Source organism: Musa acuminata, unplaced genomic scaffold (genome assembly GCF_036884655.1).
Source record: "Musa acuminata AAA Group cultivar baxijiao unplaced genomic scaffold, Cavendish_Baxijiao_AAA HiC_scaffold_1033, whole genome shotgun sequence".
Classification (NCBI taxonomy): Eukaryota; Viridiplantae; Streptophyta; class Magnoliopsida; order Zingiberales; family Musaceae; genus Musa; species Musa acuminata.
In genome coordinates, this window is record NW_027021247.1 from 166383 (window position 1) to 179943 (window position 13561).

A 13561-nucleotide genomic window follows, 5' to 3' on the forward strand; every position below is an offset into this window, starting at 1 on the left:
AGTCTGCTTCAACTTACTTTAGGCAAAGGTGCAGTTTTTTTCCTACTGCATGTTCTCTAATTGTGAAATTTTCCTAAGCATACCTTTTTACTTCCTTTCTACCTTGTGTTATCGACACTTAACTTCCCTACTTCTCTTCTTGTTCCCATTGCTATATTCAAGATAACGTTTTCAATCACTACACAATCTTCAGTGTTCATCCTCCTCCTGCCTTTGTTCTTCGCCTAATCTTGAGGCTCTTGCTCTTGAAGCCAGCAGGCAACAAGTTCAAGATGAAGATAACTTTGCCAGTGCTCACCTTATCCCAGGTGTTGTTTCTGTGTTCTCTGTTCTCTTCTGCATGTTGTTCCATGATCTTCACTGTAGATGACAAGACACATTAACTTCATTCAAGTTTTAAGCACTTCAAAAAAGTTCAGGAATTAATTAGACCCAAATGGTAGGTCCCATTATTATTTTCAAATATTGTATTTTTATATTTTTTCTGTGCTAGTTGTACTGTATTAATGAGCTTGTTTCTTTTTCCATCTGATATTTATCTTCACCATGAAATGTCGATTTTATTTGTTGCCAGGCCAATGCATGAAATCACATTTTTCCACACATGACAAGCCAAAGCTTCTAAGTCTGGTAAACTAACTGCTTCCCCAGTTATATCCATCATACACATTTTCTTAATACATGTTTGCAAATTCAGAGACTGCCCATCTTCTTAAGTAATTATATATCTTTTGTTTGTACCTGTCATTTGCTGAATAGTTATACCTATGTTGAAGAATAGATCAATGACATGGAGTTTTGGTATATATGAAATTGATACACTATCTTTAGTCTCCGGAAGCAACTTCATAGGATTTAGTGCTTCGACTTGGTAAATCTAGACACCAATGAGTGATGTGACATGTTGGAGTTAGTCCTTTTGGTCTTATGACAGGTTGTAGCTTGTTTGAATTTTTCCTCTAGCAACAAGTTTTCTATATTTGGGCTCTGCTTATAAACATGAAGTTATAGATTATCATAAAAAGGTGATAATATTCTATGCTCAAGCCTCAATGAGTAGCTCAAATCTTGAAGAGTTCTTGGTACTATCCGCCCCATTGGTATTTTTAGTCTATTGGTTGGTTGACTTGCTTGGGTTACTTAAATTTGTTATGAGTTAGGTTCCAAAGTTGTTTACTATTTCTGCCTGCAACTTTTCAGGGAATCAGGTGGATTGGTTCAGAACTTATGAGAACAAATTTATCTGATTTTGCAAGATATAATGAAACCAAAATTTCAGCATACAATGTATATTTCCAAGTTGAATGTTCTGCAATTCATAATACTTCTTTTATACAAATACCAAGTATTTCTTCTTTCCATTGGTTTTCCAGTGGCTAATGCATGGCATATTATGTAAACAAATTAATCTAGATAGAAGGCATCTAATCTTTTGGTTTTTCTTGTATTGACTATTGAGATATCTTTGTAAATCTCTTTATTTTTTTGTACTTCCAGCTGACTTCCTTGCTTGCTGAACTTGGCCTTAACATTCAAGAAGCACATGCCTTTTCAACAAATGATGGTTACTCCTTGGATGTGTTTGTTGTTGATGGTTGGCCTTGTGAGGTATATTGTAAACTTTTGAATAATCTGCATTAAATACTTGGTCTAGTTGACAGTCAGTCATCTATCCTTCTTGAACTATACTAATTTTTGACAATTTTTTCTTATACATAATTTGGATTCTCATTTTAGTTATTTTAGTATTGGTATAACAGGATATACACATGTACAACAATTATAGTCATTTACATGGTTATCACTGGGTAGAAATAGTTTTGAGTATGTGTGATGTATGAAAATTACTCCTCAATTGCAGGTGATGATGTTTTTATCCTTCACTCCGAAAGGAAAGGACATATTTAAAACATAGCTGTACATAAAAGGAGTTAACTGAAGCTACAGTATTGGCATGCTTCGATGCACTTATTGCCATGGGTCATAGATGTTACTTTGCACTATGATATTAGAAGCAATCATAATGGTGACAATTTTATCTAGCTGCAATATTGATATAGATTTGATTATTTTGATCACTTCAGTTTCAATATCCCATTCTTTTTTTATTTGTTTAGAAGTATGTGAATTGTATATGCTAAAAGATGGATGAATATTTTAGGTGGGAACTCAGGCTGTGTAGCCTGAGCCGTGAGTTGTGCTTTTACATATTTGCAGTAGAAAATTAGGGAAGACAGATACCACTCATTTATCTAGAAATGACTCATTTGGTATTATATCTACTAAGGTAGCAATACCAAATGATACCGCCCGGTACGGGCGGTACGTACCGGTCCGACGGCATACCGGTGCGCGGGACCGCCCGCTACAGGACGGAATGAAAATAATAATAAAATAATATATATATATATATTTATATATAAATATTTTAGAAAAAGGCGACGCAACGTCGTCGAGGCACCTCTATTTCGGATTATATATATATATATATTTATATATTTAAATAAACGAGGCGACGTCGCCCTGCGTGGGGAAGGAAAAGGCGACGTCGCCTTTTTAAATAAAAAGATATATAAATATATATATATATATATATATTAATTTATATATATATATATAAACGAGGTGATGTCGCCGAAGCGACGTCGCCCCGCCTGAGAGAAGAGAGAGGCGACGTCGTCGAGGTTATATATATATTATATATATATATATACCGAGCGGTATACCGCTCGATTTACTACTCGGTATACCGTTTCGTACCGTACCGAGCGAACGTCGAAACGTCGGTACGGTACAATATTGCGAACCTTGATATTTACATTAAATTCATTGGTCCTCATTGAAGATAAAGTCTTTATTGTTCAATTGAATTTTAGTTTCTTCTATCATATAATTCATGAAGGTGCTTTGGAAGTTTCATCTGAAAATGTATGTTAAACATGAAACTTCACTACTTTATATCAACGAATATAAAATTCTTTGTTGTTGGAGATGATTGGCCAAGGTACTTCATGTTTTGGCAAATATCAATGATAAAAAAAAAGTCTCTAAATTTTGTCTTTTACTGATGTCTTGATTCATAGTGATCAGTAAAAAACTGAAATATATAAGTCAGAGGATTCACTTAAGCATAAAAATTATATTTTTGGCACTTTATTTTAATTAATATTTCTTAATGATAGTTAATAGTTGAGATTCAAGAATCCAGTGTAGTGTTGACATAAAAATTCATGAGCATGATGTTTAAATTTATGCATGAATTCTAACAAGGTGTTATCATTAACTGTCAACTTATACTTACTATAAGAGCATATCTATCTTAGTTTAGGACAAAAAATTGTCTCATTTTTTATAGTTTATTTGAACCCAACAACATGATTTTTTTGGTTTGGACTGAGAATGTTTTCCAAATTAACTATCTTTACACTATTCTATAATTTAATTGTTTCTTTGTTACGGATAATTACTTTGTTTCTTTTTAATGAATAAATACATTTTTCACTGCTTGGTGTATAGAAAGGGCCTCTTTACATGCCTTCTCCGGTATGAATCATGCCTTTGTGTATTATTTACATTTAATATGGTAATAATCTTCAATAATCTTTTTCTTGGTGAAAAATTTCGAACATAAAAATGGATAGATGTCATATCCTGGATTTTTTTTTTCCATATCTTTCCACACATTTAGGTCAAATAGATAAACATCACTTTATTCTTCGTTCATAAATATTTATTACAATTCATTTATTCGTTAAATCACAAGTAGAAAAGTAAACATAGTGATGTTAACTTTAAGAATCATCCAAGTGACTCTATATAGCGGTAGAGGAAGATCTGCTCTCCAATGGAATCTGATTAGTACTATAGGGAGGCTGCTCTGAAAATCAAAAATAAAGAAAATTCAGCAATGCTGAGTAGGAACCCTAAAAGTTAACTCAAAATGAATACATGATCAAAATTCAATCAATCATCCCATTGTCGTATATCAAATACCTGAAGGAGCACTCCCCCAACAGTGGATGGAGAGGCTTTATCCTATAGGATGAGTTTGTGTTCTCCCAACAGCGGATGGATGCAAAATCATATCGCACTCTCACTGCGGATGGAGAGGTGTCCCTCACCCGCCAAAGTGGGGACACGTTCCTCCCAACAGCGGATGGAGGAACCATCCAGCCGGCACGTCTGACGGCCCACTAATCCCCGAAGGGAATCGCCATATCTGCTCTCGGTAGGAAGTAACATAATCTCACACTGGTCATATCCATATCGGGATGAAATAACATATTTAAAACATCTCTTTCAAATATCATCAATATCAAATAATACAAATTTGCCCTCAATTGACTTGAACCTTAGTTCAATCGATCCATTGAACTCAATTTACTAGAACCTAACTGAACCGATCTCTAATCCTCATATAATTGGTCTGGAACCACCCTAGACTAGTATAATTTGGACTAGATTAGGTTCAATTTAGGTTAAACTGATTTGAATAAGTCAATCAATTCGAAATCACCCTGAATCGATCTAGACTAATCAAGCCTAGTTTAGTTCAATCAATATTTGGGCTCAAATCCAATAACAACATTGGGCTAGATCAGTGATTTAAAAAGGCGCTCGGGCGAGGCGAGGCGAGGCCCGAGCGCCTCGCTAATCTCCCAGGCGGCGCGCTTCAAACAGGCGCCACCTGGGCGCTCGCCCGAGCCCAGCGCTGGGCGCTATCGGGCGAGCGCCTGGGTTAACCAAGGCGACCGAACCAGGATTTTAGGTCTGGTTCGGTCCTGGTTCGGTCTCTGATGGTTAGTTGGTTCAATCGAACCAACTAAAATCGATAAAAGTGAGAACCCAACCCTCGCCGCTGCCGCTCCCGATCCCGATCTCGCTGCTCGCAAACGCTGCCTCTGTCGCCACTCACGCCTCCCGCTGCTCGTCGCTCCTGCTCCCGGCTGCCGCTGCCGCTGCCGCTGCTCCCGCTGCCGCTGCTCGCCGCTGTCGCTGCTCACAAACGCTGCCTTTGTCGCCGTTCGCAGCCTCCCGTTGCTTGCCGCTCCTGCTCCCGCTGCTCGCTGCTCGCAAACGCTGCCTCTATCACCGCTCGCCGCTCCTGCTCCCGCTGCCGCTGTTGCTGCTCGCAATCGCTGTCGCTGTTGTCGCTCGCGCTCCCGTTGCTCGCCGCTCTTGCTCCCTTTCCCGTTCCCGCTGCCGCTGCCGTTGCTCGCCGCTGTCGCCGCTTGCCGCTGCCGCCGTTCTGCTTTGCTCATCCTCTTTTCTCAGTCAACAGGCTTATACTGTTAATATTAAGTTTATTTAAAATGATTAATTTTCAATACTGTTAATAGATTAATAATAATTATTTGATTTTAATGTTGTTAATTTCATTTATTTGAAATTATTGCTAGGTTTCAACATAAATGACAAGTGTAGAGAGCACTCAATAGAGTTTCCAATGGTATCAAAAAAAGATCCTGCATGGAAGTATAATTATTTGAAGGATCCGAAAGATCCTAATGCAGTAACTTGCATATTCTGCGATCAAGACTACTAGAGTGGTAATTTTCGTGCAAAACAAATCTACTAGGAAATTTCAAGAATGCACAGCTTGCAAAAAGTGTCCACTTAAGGTAAAAGAAGAGTTGCTGAGTTATATGAATGAAAAGAAGACACAAAAGAATGAATCTTACGGGAATTTACTAGAAGACAATGTTAAACATCTCAGGATGAAGAAGAAGATTATTCTATGAGTATTAACCCAAGTGAAAAAAGAGTATACGACAAAAAAGGAAAAGAAGTTATGAGTACTAAGAAAGGTAAAAAAGGACTGATGGATCTATATAGTTTCAAGGATCCCAGAAACAACAAGGGCAAGCAGGAGGCTCAAAATTTAGACAAACAAATATAGTGATGCTTGTGATAAAGAAATAAGAGGAAGAACAATTCAACACATTGCTCGCTTCTTCTATCAGGCTGGTCTTCCCCTTAGTGCAACTCGTTTAAACAGTTTTAAGGATCTGATTGAAGCTATTAGAAGATATGGTGCAGGATTAAAACCTCCAAGTTATTATGAGATGCGAGTTCCATTGCTGCAAAAAGAGTTGAATTATTCAAATGACTTACTAAAGGGTCATAAAGAATCATGGGCAACACATGGTTGCTCTATTATGTCAGATGTTTGGACTGACAGGAGGCGCAGGAGTATAATTAATTTTATGGTTAATTGTTCTTTAGGGACTTGTTTGTGAAGTCAATAGATGCTTCATCTTTTGTAAAATTTGGAGACAAGATATATGATTTACTTACAACTTCGTGGAAAAAATTGGGAGAACAAAATATCGTTTAAATCATAATCGACAATGAAAGTAACTATATTTTAGTTGGTAATATTCATCTTTTGAATTTTTTAATTATTTTATCTTCAATTAAGTATGTTAAACTCTTAAGTCTTATCATTTTTGTTATCCTTTGTCTCAGGTAAATTGCTTGAATAAAAAAGACAACACTTGTATTGGACTCCATGTGCAGCACATTGTATTGATTTAATGTTGGAGAATATTGGAAAGATCTTAGAAATCAAGAAAACCTTAGAAAGGGTAATTTTTGTTGTTGGATTTCTTTATAATCACATTGAGGCTTTGAATATGATGAGAGAATTTACAGGGAATAAAGAATTAGTGAGACATGGTGTCACCCGATTTGCTACTTCATTCTTAACATTACAGAGCGTGTATCGTCAAAAACATACTCTGAGAAATATGTTTATCTCTGAGAAATGGGTGACAGGCAAATGGGCAAAAGAAATAAAAGACAAGAGGGCTGCTGATATCATCTTAATGTCATCCTTTTGGAATCATGTAGTTTATATATTAAAGGTAATGGGCCCTCTTGTTCGAGTCATTCGGTTGGTGGATAATAAAAATAAGCCTGCAATGGGATATATTTATGAGGCTATGGATAGAACAAAGGAGACGATTAAAAGATCTTTTAATGAAAATGAAGAAAAATATGAGAAAATTTTTTATATTTATATAAATTATTTAATATGAGAAAAATATGAGCCTCCATTAAAGGAAATCTATTTTTATTTTTATATTTATTTAATATAAATTATTTATATTTAATATACTGACAAATATGATATCACTCTATTTGGAATGCTTAATAGTTATTTCCTAATTTGTATTAACAAACAAGGAAATAGATCTAAGATTTCCTAAATTTCAATGGCAAATAAGGAAAAAATTTAATTCTAGCTTAATTATTTGATTTGATTACAATAGAATTCTCCTTAGAAAAACTGTAGACATTTTTATATATTGACATAGATATACCCTTGCATTTTACATGATATGTACAGGATCAGAATAAGGTTATGAATTATTAAGTGGTGATGAATATGGTAAGTCAGACTAAAATAACATGGTATTTGGTGATGTGCCAGGGAACTTTTAGTTAACTAGAGGCCTTGAGGTTATATTCAAAGGAGTAATTTTCACAATAATAGACATATTTTTGCATCATCGTGAATGAATTTCTATGACCCAATTTTTTAGAAATGATTGTGTATAAGTAATTTTTTTATTATAGAAAAATGCTAATCCTTGGTCTATTCTTAATACTTTATTGGTGCTCTGACAAGTTTGTTGCTCAGATATGATTGTTTTTGCAACATTTTGTTGGAATATGATGTTAATTCACTTATGAGTACTATAAATTCTTTCATGGGTTGTCTCTAGATAATTGTTATGTGTAAGTTTTCACTAATGTTTTAGCCATCAAGGAAGAATGCTTACTTGCTCTTCAAAGCATGTAGGAAACTGATCGACTCAAGGACTTGTTGCAAAAGGAAATTCACAAGATGGGGGTAACTTTCTTTCTTTATTTTTCCCATTAGTTTGAATCTTGATTGACTCCATTGTCGATGGACTTCGTTGTTCGTAACCATCACCTCTTTGAGGTCAAATAGCTCAGGTTTGCAAAGGATTGTCCTTGACCATTACATTTTTATAAATTCATGACTGATTTAGTTGCTTAGGGGACAAAAACAGGATTGTTACAATGGGACATGGTCCCTTTAATGGACAATTTGTTAAGCAACTTTTTGTTGCTTGTTATTTGTTTTTCTCACTCGCAAATTTAGGCATTTGGTGAACTTAGTATTTATATTCTTTTATTTGCATTAGTCTGGTTCTGGCCAGGATTTTTTGCTTAAAAATGTTGTTCTCAAACTTTTGACTTTAGGTCTAAGAAAGTACTTAGTGAAAGCACAATAAACAAGGAGTATTAATAAGTCACAGGAAGTGTAAGAGGAAACTGTGGAGAAAGTTGCCTATTTGAAATTTAGTGAGGCTGTGGTGCTGAGAAGCTCCTTCTGCTGTGAGGTTTCAAGGATAGGTAGAAAGAAATAATATGAAATCGGACTTTTAGATGCAAGCCTTAGAGTTGAACATATAGTATTATGTTATATAAATACTTTTAAGGTTACGAGATTAATCGTTTGAAAGTATATGCAAGTTATTGAAGCAACTGTCCTGTCATTTTTGGCTGTAAAAAATAGACCTTATTTGGTGCTTGAGTGAACTAGTCAGTACCTCTAAATTGATTGCACATTGGTTCAACTTTCTAACTGTTTTTTACTATTAGAACCCTGCTTAGCTTAAAGTTCTTATCTGAACTTCAAAAGATGGCCATGCTTATATTATAGGGTCTCTTGTATTTTTCATTGTATGCATTCATTTTAGAGAAGAGGTTATTTGTATTTTAGAATTGGAGCAATAACAAGAGAGACAGCGGTGTTCTGTTTAAATCATAATCATGAATCTTTGCAGACAACCTTCACTAGGATTTCCATTTTGACATGATCAGTAATTCTTTCCCCATAAATCACATACATGCCTCATTATCTTTTCAAGTGAGAACTACCTGCATGTCATTTATTTTTTCTTTGAAATCTTGTATAAACACTCAACAGTAAACAGCAGGAAATGATAAGAGGAGTCATATGTTCTCTCTGGTGCTAGTTTAAATATATGGTTCAGTAGTTGATTCTTATATGCATAATATTCAGTTTCATGTTGCTTCAATATATGGTCCTTTCTAAATTTACCTCATCTACTTTGTGACATTGTTTGGTGATGATATCTTTTATTTTATGTTTTAATCTTTTGTTAGAAGATTGTGATCTTAAGTTTTGTGATCTTAAGTTTGTTGAACCACCTTCCTATATAGAGACAAGCATGGTCAAAGTCTCATTCATCGTCTCCTCAAATTAAGAATGCACAATCTGGAGAGAACTTTCTGCCTGACCATGTCCAGATACCAACAGATGGGACTGATGTTTGGGAAATCAATTTTCAGCTGCTGAAGTTTGGAAATAAAGTAGCATCTGGATCATATGGTGATCTGTAAGTTTCACTAGTTAGTTTACCAACATATATTAGTAGATTAAGTTAATGGGATGCTTAACACTTTAAACTGTCTAAACACCAATGCTTTTCTTTTTCAGTTATCGTGGAACATACTGTAGCCAGGATGTGGCAATTAAAGTATTAAAGCCTGAGCGTGTTAATGTTGATATGCAGCGAGAGTTTGCTCAGGAAGTCTTCATCATGCGGTTGGTTCTATTTGTACAATTAATCAGTATTATTTTCTCAACATCCAGTGGCTTGAGTGTATATAGTGCTAATAGTACTATATCATGTCTTTTCAGGGACTTTAGGTATGACATGCTTGTTATATCATGTCTTTTCACATAAATCATGCTACAACATATTTCGATGTGCTTTGCTGTGTTTCCGTTAGGTTTTGCAATTACATGCTTTATGTGTGTGCTTTGTGCTACATTGTTCTTAGTCATCAGTATTTATAATTTTACAGCTTTCAAGCTTAAGTTCATCCTTAATTATCATGAGAATATTTTAAATGCAAGCCACAAATATAGATTTTCTTGTGAGTAGCCAATAGAGACAAAAAAGTTCATTTGAGTTTTATGTACGCATGTAGGATGTACCAACTAAGACATCTGGGACATCATCAAGATTTTGCCTTTCCGATCTCTCTCTTGCTCTCTCGCTTCCCTAGGATAGAAATCCAGCTGTTTTTGGGCATATACATGTTTTTTAATGAGTTGATATGAGTCTTTCCATAGATATTTTCTTTTAGATAATCTAATAAGGAATAACTATTTCCAATAAAATCATTAATTAGGAGAAACAGAGTGCCACTAGTGTCAGTCAATAGTCTGCATCAAGTTGCACCCTGTGGAGGCACCACATTGAAGACAATGGATGGGACTTAATTTGGATGCAGTGGAATCCATTCATTTGTAGTCCCAGTCTGTATGGTTTGGATTCATCAGGTTTGTCTTTTCTATTGCCATGTAGCAATCAGATAAGATATTCTTTTATCCTTTTCTAGGTGGTGTTTTGCACTGCATTAAACTGTTTTATGCATGTGCTGACATACATTGACTACCATATCAACCAGGCTTCCTAGAGGTTGTTCCTCTTCTATTTTATTTTTCTCAACCTTCTGCTTTATCCTTGTTTTCTTGGTGTCGCAGAAAGGTTCGTCACAAGAATGTGGTGCAGTTTATTGGTGCTTGTACAAAACCTCCTAGCTTATGTATTGTTACAGGTATTAATATCTGGTGATGCTTGAGTATGTGTGGCTATTTGTTTTTCTAGATTGAGATATGTTGCTGTTATGAAACTTCTTCATTTTCTGTATTTTTTTTTTCAGAATTTATGTCGGGTGGAAGTGTTTATGACTTTCTTCATAAACAGAAGGGAGTCTTCAAGCTTCCAGCTTTATTGCGAGTGGCAATTGATGTATCTAAGGGGATGAACTACTTGCACCAAAATAACATTATCCATCGGGATCTGAAGGCTGCCAATCTTCTGATGGATGAGAATGAGGCAAGTGATTTCAGCACATTCTACCAGCTGGTGAGACTTCTGGGTTACTTGTTTGTATTCTTGTCAGGCAATGTGGGTATGTGGTCCCCTCCATTTGTCTGCTACTTTGGTTGAGCACATGTTTGTAACATGTGCATCTGGAGAGCGAGGAGTCTACTAGGTGAATTTGAGCGGTAGCTCAATCATTTAGATTCTAATTTTTCTTATGATCAGCGTAAGTACAAGATTCGGTTTTACATTGTAAAATGCCACACAAATATCATTAATCAACACCTAAAATCAAGGTATACAATTTCGAATAATACCACTCATATTAGACGGTACGTATCGGTCCGTCAGTTGACCGGTACACAGACCGCCCGTTACTGGAGGGTATATATATATATATATATATATTTAGGCGACGTTGCGTCGCCTCGACGATGTCGCCCGAAGAAGGAAAAAATATATATATATAAATAATATTATATATATAAAAAATCTTATGTATATATATATATATATATACCGAGCGGTATACGGAACGGTATACTGCTCGGTATACTGTACCGTACCGTACCGAGCGAATGTCGAAATGCCGGTATGGTACGGTACGATATTTCAAACCTTGCCTAAAATATTGGTTTGGTGGTTATGTACTAACTCGTTTTTCAAAGATTGAGGGTTTGAAATCACACCCCTGACACCTTAAACATTGGATTGGTAGTGGTATACTAGAACCACTCATCAAAAGGTTGAGGTTCAAAATCTCATTCAATATATTCGAAGAAACGAGTTATGTTAGTTGGTTAAGACTTTGACTGTATGATAGTAAGGTCTTGATTGAAAAATCATTAAACAGATCAAGAACAATTTCAATGTGTGTTGACTTGGAAATCTGCATTTTGACATGTAAAGAAAAACCGATGTTACCAAGCCACACATATGATAGTTTTTTCCCCGAGTAAAATGGGAGATGATGGATACATTATCTACACAACTTTCTCCAAGTCAGCTTATTTTGCAATTTTGGGTGAAAGAATTCTTGTGTTAACTAATTTTACTCTTTTATTTATGAATTTTGTAGTGAACTTCCTTGTTAGATGCATGTGATGTTTGTAGAATTAGCACAAAATTACTTCAATTTTGTGTGTTTCTTTGTGTATGATACCCTAGCACATAGATGTAGGTGTATGATTGCTGGTGGCCTTAGGTAACATTCAAATATATGAAGAATGTTAATGCTTGAAAGGTTGATTAGGAAACCACGTTATATAGAATTCATGAACCTATTGGTAAGTGGATGGAATTAGTTGACAGTTCTTGTTAACATTTGTCAGGGCTCGCTGTCAATAATTAACGAGCCAATCAACAAGTTGAGGCTAGTTGATTAGGTGAAGGTTAAATTGCTTTGTGTCATTTTGTGTTGACCTGAAGATTAAAACTTCAGTTGCATTTAAATGATTTTTTTCTCTCTTTATGTTAGTGGATTGTGTATCTTCCCTGATTCAGTATCAAATATTTCTGTTACATACAAGTCGTAAATATTTCTATTACATGAAACTGATTGTTTTATCTCTAGATACCTTGCCTTATGTTTTGGCCTATGTAAATTTGTATCAATGTAGCTGAATTTGCTTTAGTTCCCTCAACTAATCTACTTATTCATCGCAGGTTGTTAAGGTTGCAGATTTTGGTGTAGCACGTGTTAAAGCTGAGTCTGGAGTTATGACTGCTGAAACAGGCACATATCGCTGGATGGCACCTGAGGTTATGATCCAGTGCTAATTTTTTTAATTCAAGTTCTAGTGTTAATTTCACTTCCTACCACATTGTTGCTTTTATTTGTCTCACACCATAATTTGATCATAGTTTATACTGTTGACTGCACTTTTCACCAATTTTGTCAACATATGTGCCAACAGATATGGAAATTGTCGGAGAATCAGCATTGCTACTTTGTCCTTTTCATTATTTGTTTCTTGATCTATATATGCACTTGCTCAACGTTCCCAAGGTTCTGCATGCCCTTTCAGTTTTGTTTCCACAACACAAAACTCTCTCAGGGAGCTTTTCGATTTCCTGCCAATCGGGTTTTGAGCTCAAGCCCATCTTTTCAGTAGTTCTATGGGTTTGGTATTAAAAAATCATGATTCTGGTGTGGGTCTCCATGATAGGTCATGCAGTTGACTTATAACTTTTGAGGATGATGATTATCTTTTGATACAATTTGCTTGCTCATTTAGTTTTTTTTTTTGGGTCATTGTATGTGGTAAATTTTGATACTTTTTTGAACTTCCAGGTTTCTGTTAAAAATGCTAATCCTAGAAAAGATAGTTCTGAGTCTTCTGACTTCAAGAGAATGTTAACTGAAATTTATGGTTCACCCATGATAAAAACAAGGAGCTTGTTGAGCTTTAGATCTAGATCTTGCAAGGAACTTTTTTTTAAATTTCATTTTGATCTGAGTGTTCTACAAATTAGTACCTTTGTGGTGTTGAACAAAGAGTAGTTGCAAATTATTTCTAATATTGCCAGTGTCTTGAAATAAATGTTTAGCTGGAGTTGTGGATCACTGTCAGTTCCTTGTTTAGGAATATGGAAGATAAAGAAGAGTTGGGAGGTTAATGATGGCTAAGGATCTGTGTATACACTGGAAAATAGCACACTGA

At 35.4% G+C, this 13561-nt stretch overlaps 1 pseudogene; it reads left to right on the forward strand.

Moving 5' to 3' along the window:
* The first annotated feature begins 578 nt into the window (after positions 1-578).
* LOC135665603 (serine/threonine-protein kinase STY46-like) lies at positions 579-13527 on the forward strand (annotated as a pseudogene).
* The last annotated feature ends 34 nt before the right edge of the window (positions 13528-13561 follow it).